The sequence below is a fragment of the Corvus kubaryi genome, unplaced genomic scaffold (assembly GCF_017639235.1).
Source record: "Corvus kubaryi isolate FWS band 111438036 unplaced genomic scaffold, C.kubaryi_AGA036_p1.0 37357, whole genome shotgun sequence".
Classification (NCBI taxonomy): Eukaryota; Metazoa; Chordata; class Aves; order Passeriformes; family Corvidae; genus Corvus; species Corvus kubaryi.
In genome coordinates this window covers 3,484,334-3,489,488 of record NW_024581117.1, presented here as the reverse complement: position 1 = coordinate 3,489,488, position 5,155 = coordinate 3,484,334, and the positions used below count along the sequence as shown (strand labels likewise).

The following is a 5,155-nucleotide window of genomic DNA, read 5'->3' as shown; positions in this document are numbered from 1 at the left end:
CCTTGCAGATCAATGACAGGGCCCCACCTCAGTGTGCAAACAAAAAGCATGTCTCTTCATGCATCTATCTCAGCGTGCCCACCAGGGCTGGTACGAGTGGCTGGACAATCCTGACACTGGACACTACCACCAGCAACCGCAGCAGCACAGTCCCTGCCCTGCCTCTCTTCCCCCACACCCTGGGAGCTGGAAATTCACAGAATCACAAAACAGCTAGGGTTGGAAGGGACCTCTGGAGACCATCCAGTCCAACTCCCCCACCCAGGTAGGGTCACTTACAGCAGGTTACATAGGAGCACATCCATGTGGTTTTTGAATATCTCCAGAGAGACCCCACTGATCTCCCGCACAGCCTGTTCCAGTGCTCGGCCACCTCTAGTGTAAAAGAAGTTCTTCCTTACGTTGAGATGAAATTTCTTACGCTTATGGCCATTGGTCTTCTTCCTGTTGCTGGGCACCACTGAAAAGAGTCTGGGACCACCCTCTTGGCACCCACCTTTGAGATATTTGTAAGTATTGCTGAGATCCCCTCTCAGTCTTCTCCAAACAAAAAAGGCCCAGCTCCTGCAGTCTCTGCTCATACGAGAGATGCTCCAGACCCCAAATTGTCTTTGTGGCCCTCCACTGGACCCTCTTCGGGAGCTCCTTGTCTCTCTTTTACTGAAGAGCCCAGAACTGGACACAGCACTCTGGATGTGGCCTCAGCAGGGCCGAGTAGAGGGACAGCATCACCTCCCTCAACCTTCCGGCTACACTCTGCCCGATGCACCCCAGGATATCATTGGCCCTCCTGGCCACAGGGGCACTGCTGGCTGATGGGCAACTTGTCATCCACCAAATCAACCTCTAGCTGGCGAGGCGAGGCCAGCTCTGCTGACAGCAGGCGTGTTACCCTTGGATACCCGCACCGCGCCCGGCAGGAACTCGCTCCGGGGGCTGCGGACGGCACCAGCCCGACGGAGGCGGCGGCGGGCGGGGCGCGGCGGGGGTGGGGCCGGGCGGATGAGCTCATCGGCGGGCGCCGCGGCCGGGGAAAGGCGGCCGGCGGGCGGGCAAAGGCGGCGCGGCGCCGGGCGGGGGGCGGCGGCAACAACCGCAGAAGGAGCAGCAGCTTGGGCGCCTGGCGGGTACCGGGCAGGGGACGGCGTGTCCCCCTGTGTCCCCGCACACGCCCGGGAGCCGGCACGCCGGCGGGGCAGTGGCCGCCGCTGTAAGTGTTCCTTCCTTGTCCGTCGCACCCCCATCCCCGTGCTTCCGGCCGGGCCCCGCCGCGCTCGGCCAGACGGGCTGGCATCCCTGTCCCGCAGCGCTTCCCGCCGCTCCGCCGAGCCTCGTGCGAGGGAGGCGCTGCTGGAAGTGACAAAACTTTCCGTCCCTGCCTTTCCTTGTAAACTAAATGGCTGCAGCCGGAGCGTAGGGAGCAGTGGAGGGGGCAGAATGCAAAGCAGTAGGGTTGTGCAGGCGGCAATCTCTGCTGGCCTTTTTCACACAGCTTGGGTCAATGGCCCTCTTGTGGGCTTCTGGTGTCCTGAAACAACTTTAAACATGGTTGTGTTCGACCCTCCCAAAGCTCATTAATGAGCTCTTCCACTCTTTGGCCTCTTCAACACTGGAAACATGTAGGTGAAGCTCTTATCTTAATAAAAGGTGTTGTGTAATTCATCTGAGGATTTCAGTTTAGTTAGTTTAGGTCTTTTACTCAGGGTAATGCTTAGGTTTGCAGAGGTCAAGTTAAATGACTGAGGTGGACTGACAATGTCAACATTGGAAAGAGAAGACTCTTTTTCTGATTCCAGTCTTAAAGATTTAGTTCTTTGACGTTGTAGGTGGTATTCATTAACGACAGCTGCATTAAGTTGAAAAGTCATTCTGTTTCAGCACACGTTTTATTTCGGTGCTTGCTATGTATGAATATTATCTGACATGCATGCTCCCTGTCCTGAAAGTCAGTCACACACAACCTTTCCTCGTGTGTTTTGAGTGGAAATAAAATCCAAGGTGGTTCTGTGCCTCTTTAATGTTGTTCAGCATCTCTGTAGAATCACGCTCTTTGGAGGGACCGCTGAAGATCATCTGGTCCCATGCCCCAGTTCAAGCAGGGTTAGGTATAACAAATTACCCGGGCTCATGTCCACCTTGAAATCATTATGTAAAATAAAAACCAGAAAATTCTATCCTTACACAAATGTTGGTCGTGGGGCTTGTTTTGTTTTTGTGGGATTGTTGTTTTGTTTTGTTTTGTTTTTTTTAAATTTTCATAAACATGGTAAATTTGTGGGCAGAAACTTGTAAAAGATGTATTTGGCCTCTCTTTAATTATTTTAGGTATTTGGTCATTTGGCAATACAAATAATTGCCAATGGAGTAAAGATAGGTTAAGGGGAATATCAGGACACTCTTTCTAGCTCCTTTACTAATTTTAAATTATGCTTCTTTTTCAGTCTTGGGTGTTTTTCTTTGGGAATTAATATTTTGGGGGCAGAAAGGGACTTTTTTTTTTTTTTGGTATTTTCCTTCTTATTTAAGCTGAAAGATGGAGTTTTCTCTCTTGGTTTATAATTTCAGCTCATAGAAATAAATTTCCCTTGCTGCTAACTTTCTGCTGTAGTTGGTAAAGAAGGTCTTCCATTATGCTCATTATTTCTATAGTTTTCACACTTAAAGGGAGGCTTCTGGAATGGTACCAATTGTTTTATCAAGGGATATCAGTGATTGAATCAATTTTCACATCAAAGCCTCATTACAAAATGTGCTGTTCTTCTTGTGACGCAGAGTGAGCCCTCTTCTGTGGATTGTTTTATGGTAGTTTAACATTAGTAAATGTTTCTGTTAGTTTGTTTAAGCTTTACTTTCATCTATAGAACCCATTCTTGCCATAAAAAGGCTTAAGATGTCTTACATATTTGTGTTATGTATGTGGGGGAAAAAAGTCTGTAATTTCCAAAAATAATGTATACATACTACTTGATATTTAAAGAGTAAAATTACTGTTGATGCTGGTGTTGAAAACTGAGTTCTTAGGAAGATCTTAGTGTCTTATATTGTGTCAAGAATGTATAAACCTGTATTTGGAAGAAGCTGCCTTGAAAGCATTTTAAAGGGAATTCGTTATAAATCTCTTATAATTATTAAAAGGAATGTTTATACAAACACACTTCTTTTCATTTTTAAATTTCTTTAAATGCTAAGTAGAGAGCAGTATAGCTTTAATTCTAACACCTGCTTGTTGAAAGCGATTGAATTAGCTTTTTTCCTTAGATGAAGGAAATCGTACTTAGCTGAAGGTGAAGAGAGTCCAAACATGGCTTTATTTCCCTGGTATAAAGAGCTGGTGTTTAAATCTGTCTGGATATTGGCCAGTGGCATGTAGGAAAAGTCTGTGTCACTGAAATTCTTCTACGCCTTTTGAAGAATACGGTGAGTATATAACACAAACAAGTTGGTCTCTGTGCTTCAGAGATCCTTGTCTGCGGGTCAGGATATTAGCTTACATTACCAGCTCGGGTGCGTATGCCAGGCTGTGTGCTCGAGTGACTGTGCATGGAAATAGCTATCTCTGATAGCTATTGTTGACTGTTGATCAAAGCAGATGTTTCTGGCAGAATCAGCTGCTGGGAGAAATATCTTCAAGCAGACTTAGCATAAATTGGTAGGGTTCGTCTGACCGTCCTTAGTTTGCTAGAAAACTCAATTTGCATACATTTCTACTGAGTTATTCTAATGGACTGTTATTTCAGGGTGTGAGTTTGTGTGCTGTGTGAAAAACAGAAAAGCTGAGATAGAAATGGGCACCATCTTAGGGATTAATGTCTGCAACTTGTATCAGCATTTGTGTGTGAGTTTGTGCAACTCTGATTTTGCGCGATAAAAAATAGTGATATGGTTTGTAAGGCATTAACTGGTTAATGTATTCGAATATTTGCAACAACGCTAAGTTGGAGTTTTCCAGGGCTTGGCAGATGTCAAGTACAGAGCTGTAACTGCTTGGATTGGTTGGAGACCAGTTCTTTTGATCTTCTCTTGTACACCCCTCTCTTTCATTCATTTTTGTTTTCTAAGATTTTGGAAATGCATGAAAAGAAACAGCTGTAGTTGTGCTCTGAAACAAGAGGTACTTTGTGTATGCTTCATGTTTGGCATATGTCTTCATGATGACAAGATGTGGGACTATCTTAGGCAACTGCATTTTGCACCTGCCTTTCACAGTCGTGTAAGCCATGACAGTGTCACATGTAAGACCATCCTTCACTGGCTGATGTAGCAGGAGTGCAGTGAAATTAAGTGTGTGCTTGGAAAGGGAGTAGATGATTCAGTGCATTCTTGATACTGCATTTCTAGCTTCTGACACTGTATTATGAAGTAGTCTAATGACCACATATCTTCTGTTTTTCAAGGTTGGTTTGTTTGGGTTTAGGTTTGTAAGCCTTTAACTTGCTTCCACCTAGTAGTGCCTCTGATGGACATTTCAGCAAGTTCAGAGGGTTTTCCAATTTTCTCATCTGGATTATTGCTGTTAGAGTGGAGTTAGACTGGAGTAATTAGCTATTAGCATTCAAAATAACAGCTTCTTGGAATAATGAACTATCAATATCTGGTATCATAATTGATAACTCTCGTTTTTAATGTGCTGTTTACAAGTTTAACTAGACTCCTTTGTATAGCAGTTCTTCTCCTCCTCTTCCTAGTTCATGATTTAAAATGGGTGTTCTGGGTAGTTCGGCTGTCCGTGGGGTTTTTTTCATCAACTTTCACTGGACAGAATTATATTTCCAAGTTCTTCCCTATCTCTTTATTTCCTTTTTCCTCTTAACTGTAAAACCCAAGACTATGAGTTACAGTGTATTGCCTATCGAAAAGAAACTTTTTTTTTTAATAGATATTTCTAGGAAGCTTAATCTTGTCTACTTTGCAACTGTATTTTATGTTGCCTGGAAACTTTTTTTCTCGTATTTGCTTTCAGAGACCTGTGATTCTAACTCGGGCTGATTCTTTTTGTGTTGGGGAAGATGAAACAGGAAAGCCTTATAAATATGATTGCCTGACAGAAGATTTTGGGAATATGAAAACTACAGGCGACATTGAAATGAAAGCCGCTTTTGAAATACCAAGTCTTAGTTACTGAACAACTAGAAAACAATGGTATGGCCGACTGAAG

At 44.4% G+C, this 5,155-nt stretch overlaps 1 protein-coding gene across 18 annotated transcripts in view; it reads left to right on the top strand.

The window, feature by feature from the left end:
• The first annotated feature begins 1,051 nt into the window (after nt 1-1,051).
• The window catches only part of LOC121667187 (aminopeptidase O (putative)), a 244,882-nt gene continuing 240,778 nt past the window's right edge, over nt 1,052-5,155 (top strand). For 8 of the 18 annotated variants that reach the window (XR_006016953.1, XR_006016951.1, XR_006016952.1 and 5 more), the window contains exon 1: nt 1,052-1,210. The gene's annotated coding sequence lies outside the window, so the exon portion shown is untranslated. Of the gene's footprint in view, nt 1,211-5,120; nt 5,140-5,155 lie in introns of those variants that run through there. The other 10 variants (XR_006016948.1, XR_006016949.1, XM_042033591.1 and 7 more) reach the window with 3 other exon arrangements.